We start from the raw sequence: 13,264 nt of genomic DNA, 5'->3' as shown, positions 1-13,264 counted from the left end.
CTCACCCCCATCCCTATCCCACTTCCTGGCAGTCTGCTCCCCACATTGAACCCCTCATTTTGGCCTCAACCCAGAGCCTGGGGGCCTCACAAAATCTAGTAACCCTGGGACTCCCAAAAGAGTTAATCTGACCTGTGGGAAGCCCTAAAGCTTGGTCCTCCCTGTGTCCTCTACCCTCTCTCCCTTCCCGCTGTGGGGCTGGAGCACTGTGGAGTGAGGTATCTCAGTTGGGGGCCACGTCAGTGAAGGTTGTTTTTGTGTGCGTATACATATATACACATATACACACACATGCATTCAGGTTGTACCTCCAAAAACCAGTACTCTCTGGTCTGGCGACGTCCATCATCTGGCAGGACCACAGATGCTCCTGGATCAGGGAGCCGAGGGGCTTAAGGTCAGGAGGCCGGCAGCCTGGCTCAGGCAGCACAAGACTGGGGCCAGAGCCCTGTGGCAGCCTCCAGCAGCTTGTGGCAGCATGGGGCTGTGCACGAGTTCCCCGGCAGCACAGATAGGTGCTGGGCTGGAACCCTACAGCAGCCCCAGAACCCCGTGGCAGCCCCTGGGAGCTTGGGGCTGAGTTTGGAGCCCTGTGGCAGCGTGGGACCAGAGTCATCCAGCAGCTTCCTGGAGCTGGAACCCCACAGTAGTTCCTTGAGCACAGGACTGGGGCGCTGGGGCAGCCCCTGGGAGCATGGGGCTGGAGTTGAGCCCCACATTAGCATAGGGCCAGATCCCAACAGCAGCTCCTGGGGCCAGAGTCCCGTGGCTGCCCCAGATGCACGGGGCTGGAGCCCTGCAGCAGGAGTCAGAGCCTCTGCTGCTCAGGGGAGCCGGCAGCAGCTAGGCAAGCAGGCCAGCCAGGTTCAGTGAGGGGGAGGTGAAGCAGAGTGTCTGCTGGAGAAGCCTTGGGAGACAGTGGCAGAAGACCTCCCCTGGTCCAGCAAATTCTCTCATTTGGGACCAGTCAGGTCCCAGTGATGCTGGACCAAGGAGGTCCAACCTATGTATGTGAACAATAATGGTACCCTATGATAACTCATGTGTATAATCATAGATTTCCACAGGATGTCTACTTTTTACTTCAGGATACTTGAGTACAATTAAGATGCTATGCTTTTGTGCTTTTACTCAAGTACTTTTCCAGAAGGATACTTCAACTTTTACTTAATTACATTTTTTTTCAAAGTAGCAGTACTTTTACTCAAATAACTTTTTGGGTACTTTTTCCACCACTGGGTAAAATTGCATTACTTTAGTGCCTCCCAGTATGGGGTTAAATCAGCTTTCAGATCTGAAAGGAGGGGACGATAGCTTCCCACCCTTCACCCTCCAGTAGTGCCTTCTTAAATAGAATTAAGCTCTTGTCTTTCCCCTTCTCTATAAGGGTTCTAGGAATGAACAAAAAAGGCCATACACATCTTTCTTGCTCCCTAGTTGATTTTAAGGGTAACCATTTTCTCAGCAGGTGCATACTTTTTACCAGCTCAGGCTGTCATAGAATGTGCACTGTTCAGCCTAAAGAATTTAAAATGAATAGGTCAAAACACTTTAAAAGCTGCCCTCAGAAGTGCAACCTCTAAAGTCATATAGCACACTTAACAGTTCTAAGTGTTAAAAGATTGTGTCAAAACTGTGATGAAGCTGCTTTGTATGTTGAAGGGTTTTATCATTTGGACACATTTTCCTTTTTAATATTAGTGATTCTGTATTTGAGGGTTATGGCTTCCAAGCGTCTGCAAATGAAAACTCAAATGACAGAGGAGAAATCTTAAAAAGATAATTCAGAAACAAGTTTTGAAAAGACATGTTTATTAAGAAAATAATAAACTTGAATAAAATGTATGGCGTTTTATCTCCTCTCTGGAATAGTGTCCATATTGAATACTGTGAGGATAAGCTTATCAATCATCTTTGTTTCACCAAATTCATAAGTAAACAATTGATCAGGAAGGATCTGCTTTAGAGTTAGAGCAACGGAGTAAGTGCCCAGACTCCTGACTTCTAAAAAACGCTCCTTAAAAAACAAAACAAAAACCACTTTTGCTGTTATATATTTAACAGTGTTTACAATAGGATAGAAGAGCAAAATGAAAGGAAAGCAACCTCTGCCTCATGGGCCTCAGCAGAGCAAAGGTTCACTTGTCTGCTTACCTAAAGCCTAATGGTGAAATCCATTTAGGTGGATGGGGTCACAGCACAAAAACTCATTAGGATGAGGCTGAAAAAAGTAATTTTGAGTATATTGCATATAGTTGAATGAAAGCTGCTGTCAATAGTGTAAAGTATGATTATATGCTCTATTATGTTGCAGAGAGAAGCTGTGCTTGGATACAGGAGTTCTGTCTTGAAAGTATCAAAATTACATGGGTTTTTTTCCATTCAAAATTCAAATCTGCTGTCCAGAGGAAGAAGTCTAGTAGTATGCTATTAAAAATTAACATGTTTTGCTAGAAGGAGCAAACAAAAATCACAAGTGGTTGCATAGAAGTCTGAACTCAAGCAGTCAATCATTTTTTTTTGAATTTTTGTAATTTTGATATTTTCAAGAAGGAACTCCTGGAACAAGCACAGCTTCTCTCAGCAACACAATAATAGAATGTATAATCGTACTTTGGACTACTAATAGCACCTTTCATTCAATTATATTCAATACACAGGCACTCCACACGTACAAAAGTTCACCTACAGCCTCAGAAGCAGGCAAGAGGGGCAAGTAGCAGTGAGAGGCATGAGCAAGGGCCAGAGGTCTACAGCCAGCCCCATCTCTGGCTGCCCCCCTCCCCAGGCTCAGCATGGACTCTGGCAGCCTCCATCCCCATTCTCCAGCTCCAGCTGGCCACCCCCCAGCAGCATGGGCTGCAGCTATTCTCCCCCTTCTGTCTATGGGCTCTGCACTCAACCCCCTCTCACGAGGAGGTGGCAAGCAGCATGAATGTGGGCTGGAGGAGAGAGGGTGGCCTGTAGCTAGCGGCTAGAGAGAAGCAGCAGTTTAAGCGGGGGGAGGCTGCCAGGGCTGGGGGCTGCCGGAATCCATGCTGAGCCTGCACGTGGAGCTGGGAATGGCCAGAGCCCATGTTTTGGGGGTAGAGGAGGAGGAGGCTATAGTAATGGGGTAATGGGAGCTGTGGAGGTGGTGCCTGCAGATGAGTGCAGGGCAGTACGCAGGGACACCTGAACCCTCTTCCCTTCCCCTACAATTTGCACCACCAATGAGGAGTTGCCCAGGTATATACCCTACCCCTCAACACCCTGCTCTAGCCCTGAGCCCTTCCATTGGCAAACTCCTGCTCATATCCCACACCCCATCTCTTGCCCTAAATTCCTTTCTGCACCCTAACTCCCACCCAGACCCCACCCCCACTTCCTGCTGTGAAATCCCTCCTGCATCCCAAATGCCTCATTCCTAGCCATACCTCCGAGTCCTCACCCTTAATCAGAGCCCTCGTTCCCTCCACACGCAACTCCCTGCCTCAGCCCACAGCCCTCTTCACTTTGAATCCATCACTTTTGGCCCTACCTTAGAGCATAAGAGGTGCCCAGAAGAGTTAATCTAGCTCTGCAGCTGGGGAAGGCCCAGAAGTCCCTTTCAGAATCTTCACCTACCTCCAGTATTTAATAAAAAGATATTTCTCATTCAATTTTATTGATTTTCTGTTTTAATTACTAGTATTACAATTGTATTATTTTCTACTATCTTCATTGCAAATATACAGTATTTCAGCTACATTATAGGTTAAATGGATTTTTGTGAGCTAGCTTGCGAGTCTAACTACCATTTATAACATTTGAATAACACAATATTCGACAGTCCACTAAACTGAAAGTGTACAAGGCTGTAGTCTTTACCAGCCTCCTGTGTGGATATGAAGTCTGGACCTTGCACAGAAAACATGTGAAACTACTGGAACTCTTCCACACACACAGCCTGAGGTCATTACTACACATTCTATGACAGGACAGAGTCATGAACTTGGAAGTCCTTGTCAGAGCAGGAACCACAAGCATTGAAGCCATGATTCTGAAAGCCCAGCTGCGTTGGACAGGGCACATCATTTGAACTCTCCCAGGGCAAAAAGAATCAATGTAGGCCTTGCAAGAGGTATAAAGACTGCGTAAAGGCCAACATTGCTCATGCTGGATTAAAGCCAAAGCAGCTAGAGCAGCATGCAGAAGACCGAACAGGTTGGCATGCTCTCGTATGACACGCATATGACAACTTTGAAGAACAGCAGTGCATACGCCTGATTGATGCTCATGAGAGGACAAAAGCAACGGTAGCAGCCACACTGACAGAGCCAGGACATTTCCTTTGTCCCCACTGTGAACGCCCATGCCATTCAAGGCTTGGACTCCTCAGCCACATGCGAGTCCACAACCGATGAGTCTGTGCAAGCGCAAGACGTCATCGTTGGACATGACGGACTATCATTAATAACATGTAGAAAAATGTTTCGAGTTCCAACAACCCACTTACAAATGAACTTTTGAAACACAACCTGTTCGTAAGTTGAGGACTTCCTGTAGTTAAAATTACTTTCTTTGGCTTCATCCTAATGGGTTTTGTGCTCTGATTCCACCAAATGGATTTCACCATTTGGCTTTAGGTAAGCAAGCACATAAGTGACCCTTTGCTCTGGTGAGCCCAATAGGGTAAAGGTTGCTTTTCTTTAACTTTGGGAACCTGCTATAGCTGAAAGCATGGGGCCAACGTCATATTTATTTTTGTGACGACATTCTAAATGCCTGAAAAATCTGGGTTGTTCTTCGGGTAGTCCCCGTGGGTGCTCCACGTCTGGTGTCGGGCTGGTCCCGGCGCCACGAATCGGAGCTTGCCAGAGCTGTGTTCAGCCAGACCGCGCATGCTCGAGCCGGTTTCACGCCTTTCATGTGCCGCACGCGGTCCGGCGCCCGCCAGTTTCCTCTAATCCGCCCCTGGTCACGAACAGAGCTCCCCTTCCTCTCCTCAGGCTTCCTGAGAGAAAGTTCAAAACGATTTAAACTTCTGTTTTTTTCCAGTTCATTAATGTGTTCCTGATTTTAAGTTAATACCTTTATAGAGTTATCAGCTGTTTATACTTATATTTGAAGGTTTCAGCTGTCTCCGCCGTGCAGCTCTCAGAGCCGCGGCTCTGGCGCCAAAAAAAAAAAGAGAGAGAGGCAGCATAATGATAGCAAAAGAAACAGTTACCATTTGTATATAGTTATATTGTTGCCTTCTACGGATGTTTTCCTGTTACAACTCCTAGTTTACAAAAAAAAAAAAAAGTAAAAAAGTAAGAAGAGTTACATTGTTACCCGGCTAGTTCCACTTGAGCTAAGTTCAGTAGTTCTCAGACCCTTTATTCAAACATAGTTATATATATACACGTAAAGGGGGAGAGGAGAACAAGACTCAAATAATAAAATAGGCATAGTTACAATTCCTAAAGGAGAGAGAAAGGGGCAGTCGGTGAAACGAGAGTAAACTCCCTTCAGACAGCCGGTATGCCGGGCTCCCCCGGCTTCAAAAAGTGCACTATGTGCAGGGACTCAATGCCTGTCTCTGACAGACATTCGGCTTGTGTCTGCTGCCTTGGGGAGGCACATATCCCCCAAAAATGTAGTCACTGTGCCAAGCTCATGACGAGAGCCCGCAAGGAGCGGGAAAGACGGCTGAAGGAGATTCTCTTTGATAAGGCTCTCCTGCCTCAGCGCTCCAGGCTCCTCGGCATCGGACCCGACCGCAGGAAAGCGGAGGGCTCCCTTCCCAGCTATGTCTTCCCCTAAGAGGAAGAAAGCCCCTCCTGCTCGTTCCCTGCAGATTGCCCCGCAGCAGCGGGTGAGCGCAGGTGATAAGCCGGGCACTTCCACTTCAAAGACAGCCCGTTTGGCCACTTCAAAGAAGCCAGCCAGCACTTCCTGGCTCAGGCTGCCTCCGGCACCGCAGACTGCAGGGGGGCCCCTTAAAGACACAGCCTGCCCCACACCCATGGTGCCTGGCTCTTTGAATGCAGTGCACACACCCCCTCACAGGGAGCTGTCTTCAGCACCCCCGGCACCCACGGTACCCAGCACTGAACAAATGACTCCGTCAGCACAGCCACCTGACCCTCCAAGCTTGCAGCCTGCAATCTCTGAGCAGCTAGAAGCAGCTTCTACTAGTGCAGCATCAAGGACGAACATGCATGAAATTTCCCTCTCCCCCTCTCCGGTATCCCCTCCAGAGCCATCGCCTCACCCCTCCATGTCTGCACACCATGCAGCGGGGCGCAAGGAGCATCATAGGCGAAGCTTATCCTCTCGCCACCATCACTATAGGGAACGTAGCTGCTCACATTATAGATATTCCAGATCTCAATCCCCGTCAAGGCGATTCCATTCCTCAACTCGCGTGACACGCAGCACTTACTATGTCAGGCACAGCACCGTGGGATCCTCTAGATGTTCATCGCCTGCAGCCTCTGATCGACATTCCATGCATTACCATAGATCATGTTACTATCGGTCACCCCATCACAGCCGCTCGCGATCTCGCCACATATCACCATGCTCCTGTCGATCGACCAGCCCGCGCTCGATGCATTCTGAACCTCGGAATCAATCTCCGCCCTGACCTACGTTACCACCACGCTCCCCACCCCCTCATCCACAATCAGACGTGGAAGAGGGCCAGCTCTCCGAAACGGAACTGGATATGTCTCCTAGTGTTCGCTCTTCCGCACTCGCGCTGGGACAAGCAGTAACCTTGGCCGAGACATCACTCCCAGATGATCTTAAAGAGTTCCAAGACCTCTTTAAACGAGTGGCGCAATCTCAGGAGATACAACTCATGGAGGCTGAGGTGGAACAGCATAAGCTATTTAAGAACTTACATCCTAAACATCAACGGAAGATCGCCCTCCCTATAGATGAGGCTATCATGGAGGTAGCTGAGGAGATTTGGCAGATGCCAACATCTATACCACGAATAAAAGGGCGGACAAAAAATATTTCGTCCCCACCAAAGGCCTAGACTTTCTTTTCAATCACCCACAGCCTAATTCTTTAATAGTGGATGCTATCCGCCACAAAGCTAAGACGCCACATTTTAAGACCTCCCTCCCGGATAAGGACTCTAAAAAATTGGACTTATTCGGCCATAAGATATATTCTTCCGCAACCTTAATTCTCCAAATCGCCAACTACGCAGCCCTCCTATCAAACCACAACTTGGATAACTATTCAAAGCTTCCAGATCTGATGCAACACCTTCCTGACAGCAAGAGACCTCTTTTAAAGGCTGTTATCCAGGGGGGGTATACCACATGTAGAACATCACTTCAAATCGCCGCAGACGTAGTGGATATGGCTGCATGAGCCATGGTGACGGGCATCGCCATGTGGAGAGCCTCCTGGCTCCTGTCAGCGGGAGCCCCTCGAGAATTGCAGTCCAAGGTCGAAGATCTGCCGTTTGATCGACAGAAGCTGTTTGCCTCCACGACCGATGAGATTCTACATTCGGGAAAGGACTCGTACTACCCTCCGAACCTTGGGCATGTACACCCCTCCGTTCAAGCGTAAATGATACTACCCCTTCCAAAGGAGGTACGACTATTCATCCTTCAAACAGCAACAACGCGGACCTGACCAGTCCAGATTTAGACAGCGCCCACAGTGCAAGCGACAGCAACAGAATCGAACATCTGCTCGGCCTGCTTCTAAGCAGCAGGTTTGACTCCCATGTCAAGGACTCGAACAAGTCTCTCGTCATCATCACACAGAAGCCTGCAAACAACCTCTTCCATCATCGGCTGAGGCCATACCGTCATCAATGGGCCAGCATTACCTCGGACCAATGGGTCCTGGAAGTGATATCATCAGGCCTCACGATCCCCTTTACCTCAGTTCCCCCCCACCTCCCCACCCACCCCATCCCTTTTCAGGGACCCATCTCACGGGGTCGCTCTTCAACACGAGGTCTACCACCTTCTACAGATCGGGGCCATAGAACGAGTACCCGCGGAGTTCCGGGGGAAAGGCTTCTACTCCAGGTATTTCCTAGTCCCCAAGAAGTCCGGGGGGTGGAGGCCTATCCTCGACCTGAGAGGCCTCAATCGCCACATTCGAAAGCAGCGTTTCAGGATAACCACGCTGGCCAAGATCATACCGGCGCTAAACAAGGGAGACTGGTTCTCAGTCCTAGATTTACAGGACGCATACTTTCATATCACAATGCACGTAGCGCACAGACGTTTTCTTTGGTTCGTAGTGGGAGACGAGCACTTCCAATACAGGGTGCTCCCTTTCGGGCTGGTATCGGCCCCAAGAGTGTTCTCAAAGACACTAACGGTGGTGGCCACCCATCTACGCAAAACAGGGGTCTCAATTTTCCCGTATCTCGACGACTGCCTCATCAAGGGTCACACGCAGTCGGAGACACATTACATGGTAGCCGCGATACAGGATCTATTCGACTCCCTCGGCCTCATTGTAAACATGCAAAAATCGCATCTGCAACCGACACAAACTCTAACCTTCATAGGAGCCCGACTCGACTCTCTCTCAGAGCGAGCTCATCTTCTGGTCGAGCGCTTCCAAGTCATAAAGGACTTAATAGGCACAGTCTTACAAGCTCCAACACTCCCAGTACGGGTATATTTGCAGCTCCTAGGCCATATGGCAGCCACTACCATCATCGTGCAGCATGCAAGGTTGCATTTGCAGTGCTTGCAGCATTGGTTGAGCACGGTGTACAACCCCGTCAGACACAACACCCGAAAACTCGTGGCTCTACCCGTACATGTAAAGAAATCCCTCCATTGGTGGGCCAACCCCAACAATATGTTGTCAGGAGTCCCCTTCCATGCGACACAACCGTCAAAGGAGATAACAACGGACGCTTCTCTCGTGGGATAGGGTGCTCACATCGGCACGGAAACAGCTCAGGGCCGCTGGTCCGCATCAGAACGGATGTTACATATCAACCTTCTCAAGTTGCGGGCGGTGTTCCATGCCTGCAGACAGTTCAGGACGCATATAAGAGGCACGACAACAAGAATTCTCACCGACAACATCGTCACGATGTATTACGTGATCAGACAAGGAGGCGCCCGGTCCCTCTGCGCGGAGGCAGTCCGCTTATGGACGTGGTGCATTCGAAACGACATCATTATAGTCGCATCATACTTACCCGGTGCGAACAACACAATTGCGGATGCATTGAGCAGATACTTTCATCATGATCACGAGTGGGTGATCAGTACGGACGTCCTCCTACCTCTCTTCCATCGCTGGGGCCGTCCGATGATAGATCTCTTCGCCACTCGGGCCAACAGGAAATGCGCAGCATACTGTTCCAGAGCAGGAGCAGGCACCGGTTCCCTGGGAGACGCCTTTCTCCGACACTGGGGAACATCACTGTTATATGCATTCCCCCCTGTTGTGCTCATTCCCAGAGTGCTCGAGAAGATCCTCATGGACAAGGCGAGAATCTTACTCATAGCTCCGGCCTGGCCCAGACAGCCTTGGTACTCAACTCTCCTGCAGCTGTTCACGCGACCACCAGACCGCTTCCTGCATCGACCGGACCTCCTGATGCAGCAGAACGGCGCCCTTCTGCATCCGAAGTTGTACAGTCTGCATCTAACTGCATGGATGATAGATGGTTCAGTGCGTCCGAGAGTCTTTGCTCGGACCAGGTGAAACGGGTATTGCTGCATAGCAGGAAAGACTCTACCAGGAAAACCTACCTGTCCAAATGGTCTAGGTTCACACGTTGGTGTGTTCCAAAGGGCCTAAACCCTTTTCTCTCACCACCGCATGTCCTTTTGGACTATATCCTTCAGTTAAGGGTTGCCGGGCTCTCCATATCATCACTCAGAGTCCATGTAGCAGCAATTGCGGCCTTTCACGGCCCGGTAGAGTGCAGGTCGGTCTTTTCTCACCCCATGGTCACAAGATTTCTCAAAGGCCTGACTAACCTTAATCCACCTCGCAGGCCCCCACCACCCGCATGGAGCCTAGACCTCATGTTGGACACCCTGACGCGTTCTCCCTTTGAACCCTTGGCGATGGTACCCTGGCCTATACTGGCAATGAAAGTACTCTTCCTCTTGGCTGGAACATCAGCGCGTAGGGTGAGCGAGCTGGCAGCACTAATGGCATCGCCCCCCTATACAGTATTTAGTAAGGAATCTGTAACATTGAGATCTCATCTGGCTTTCCCACCTAAGGTCTGCACAGAATTTCATATTAACGAGCCAATCGTTTTGCCATGCTTCTATCCAAAGCCTCTCATCTCTCAGCGGGACGCGCTCTTGCATACCCTGGACGTCCGTCGGGCATTGGCATTCTATATAGATAGAACCCGCAACATCCGGAAAACAGATCACCTTATTATTTCGGCGTCAGGCCGCTTTAAGGGCCAACCCCTCTCGGCCCAGCGTATTTCGAAACTTGTCGTCTCCTGCATTACCACCTGTTACACCATTCGCGACAAGCCGCTCCCATCGCAGCTGAGGGCCCACTCAACGCGAGCAGTGGCAACGTCAGCAGCGTTCGTTGGGGAGTCCCTTTACGTGACATCTGCCGGGCAGCCACTTGGTCTTCCAATACCATATTTTCAAGGCACTATGCAATCACACAGCACCTAGCTTCCGATTCAGCGGTGGCTCTAGCAGTACTCCCTAGCCACCAAAATCTTAATTCCGCAGCCCATGTCTAACTCAGATTACTGCTCCATAGTCACCAGACGTGGAGCACCCACGGGGACTACCCGAAGAAGAAAAAGAAGTTACTCACTTCCGTGCAGTAACGATGGTTCTTCGAGGTGTGTCCCCGTGGGTGCTCCACGACCCGCCCTCCTCCCCGCTACGGAATCTCCTCTGTTTCTGTCTTGCAGAGGGGCGGTGAGAGGAAACTGGCAGGCGCCGGACCGCGTGCGGCACATGAAAGGCGCGAAACCGGCTCGAGCATGCGCGGTCCGGCCGAACACAGCTCTGGCAAGCTCCGATTCGTGGCGTCGGGACCAGCCCGACACCAGACGTGGAGCACCCATGGGGACACACCTCGAAGAACCATCGTTACTGCACGGAAGTGAGTAACTTCTTTTTCATAATAAAAGTTCCTGGCAGAATCTTAGTTACTCCACAAGAACAGGTTGTTGTTAAAAAGATAGTATTTTGTTGGTATGAGCATGCTTCACTCCTTCATGAGGTGAAGGAGTTACTCGGCTATTACGATGGGACCTATATCGAATAGAATAGCTTCTCTGTTGCTTGACTGAGAGCTTCTGGTTTGTGCCCATCACATTTGTGACAGTTATCCTAACTTGCTATGTTATTGTGAAATGAATATACAGCAAAACCAGGATTTTTAAGTTAAAGGTTAACTCTCCTTACCAACGCTATCGTAAATTTATACTGTGGATTTAAAAAAAGCAGACACAGTAACTCAGTGGTTCTGTATCAGCCTTTGCTTAGGAACTTAGTACAGGCAGTCCCCGACTTACGCGGATCCGACTTATGTCGGATCCGCAGTTACGAACGGGGCTGCCCCAGAGTACACGGACTGCGGGACCTCGCGGTCCTGCCGCCCGTGTACTCTGGGGCTTTCTCTGCGTCTCCCTGGTCTGCAGACCAGGAAGACACAGAGCAAAGCCGCAGAGGGGCTCGGGCAGCGAGGCAGCCCAGGTGCGCCTGGACTGCTCCGCCGCCGACTTCCCCGCGGCTTTGCAAAGCTGCGGGGGGGCTCGGACAGCGAGGCAGCCCAGGCGCACCTGGGCTGCTCCGCTGCTGGCTTCCCCGAGGCTTTGCAAAGCGGCGGGGGGGCTCGGGCAGCGGGGCACCCCAGGCGCGCCTGGGCTGCTCCGCTGCCGGCTTCCCCGAGGCTTTGCAAAGCCGCGGGGGAAGCTGGCAGCGGGACAGCCCAGACACCCCGCAGCTGTCCCGCTGCCGGCGTCCTCAGAGGCTTTGCTCCCCGTCTCCCTGGTCTGCTGGTCTCCAGCAGACCAGGGAGACGGGGAGCAAAGCCGCGGAGGACCCAGGCGGCGGGTCCGCGGTGCGTCTTGGTCCGCCGCCCGTGTCTTCCTGGTCTGCTGGGGTGGGGTGGGGTGGGGCGCAGCTAGTACGCTCCCCCCCCCCCAGGGTTTTCTCCGGACGCCTGTGGCAGAGCAGCTGGGGTGCTGCCGGTTGGTCCCGCAGTGCCGCTCTGGGCGCTACTGGTCCAACCCAGCAGCACCCCAGCTGCTCTGGTCCTGATTCAGCCGCTGCTGGTCAGTTTCAGCAGCGGCTGAATCAGGATGCCTGGGGCAGAGCAGGTGGGGTGCTGCTGGGTTGGTCCAGTAGTGCCAAGGAGCGGCGCTACCGGAGCAACCCAGCAGCACCCCAGCTGCTCTGCCCCAGGCGTCCTGATTTAGCCGCTGCTGAAACTGACCAGCGCTGACTACAGGAAGCCCGAGGCAGAGTTGCTCTGCCCTGGGCTTCCTGGAATCAGCGCTGATCAGTTTCAGCAGCAGCTGACTTGGGGACGCTTGGGGTTCTTAAGTTGATTCTGTATGTAAGTCAGAACTGGCGGTCAGTTTCAGCAGCGGCTGAATCTGGACGCCAGTTGCGACTTACATACAGATTCAACTTAAGAACAAACCTACAGTCCCTATCTTGTACGTAACCCCGGGGACTGCCTGTATCACAATCCTAGTATAATACTAAGGCAGCTTTTTGTATTAAATTCCCCTTTGTTTAAAAAAAAATTGTTCAAAATGTCATTGTATTTACTAGATCAATCCATTCTTCTTCTTTGAGTAAATATACATAATTAGGCAGTTTTAATAACAATTACCTAATTACATAATTGTGTTGTAATTAAAGATCTTATTACTAAGGTTTCCTGCAGTCCCGTAATTAGAATGCATTCCAAATAGTAACAGGAAAATTAATTTCCAGTGACATACAGTAATAGGTTATTTTCAAACTTAGCAGATTTACTTTTGTCTTTTCAAAAATAATTACAAGGATCTAGGGTGCATTGTACTCTAATGGCTTATTACATTCCATTTTAGGGTAATTTAATCTGATTTTGATTTGAAATTAAATGTCCAAAACAGAATAATTTTGTGGATTTATAGAATTTAATTCCTTTATATATAGCTGCCTGTTTAACACATTTAAACACAAAGTATTTCATCCGAGATGTGACCTACATCCTCACTGACTGATTTGAGATGTGTTCCTACTGTGGAAACTTATGATTTGGTGTTTTATAACATCTTGTAATATAATAAAAAAATGGAATATTCTCTCTTGTC

The 13,264-nt window shown here is 50.1% G+C and overlaps 1 protein-coding gene across 4 annotated transcripts in view; it reads left to right on the top strand.

Moving 5' to 3' along the window:
• The window catches only part of POU2F1 (POU class 2 homeobox 1), a 200,370-nt gene that overhangs the window by 165,145 nt on the left and 21,961 nt on the right, over positions 1-13,264 (top strand). The window lies entirely within an intron of this gene.

Source organism: Pelodiscus sinensis, chromosome 1 (genome assembly GCF_052426305.1).
Source record: "Pelodiscus sinensis isolate ZL-2025 chromosome 1, ASM5242630v1, whole genome shotgun sequence".
NCBI classification, from domain to species: Eukaryota; Metazoa; Chordata; order Testudines; family Trionychidae; genus Pelodiscus; species Pelodiscus sinensis.
The sequence above is the reverse complement of the archived record's forward strand: the minus strand, read 5'-3'. Positions and strand labels throughout refer to the sequence as shown.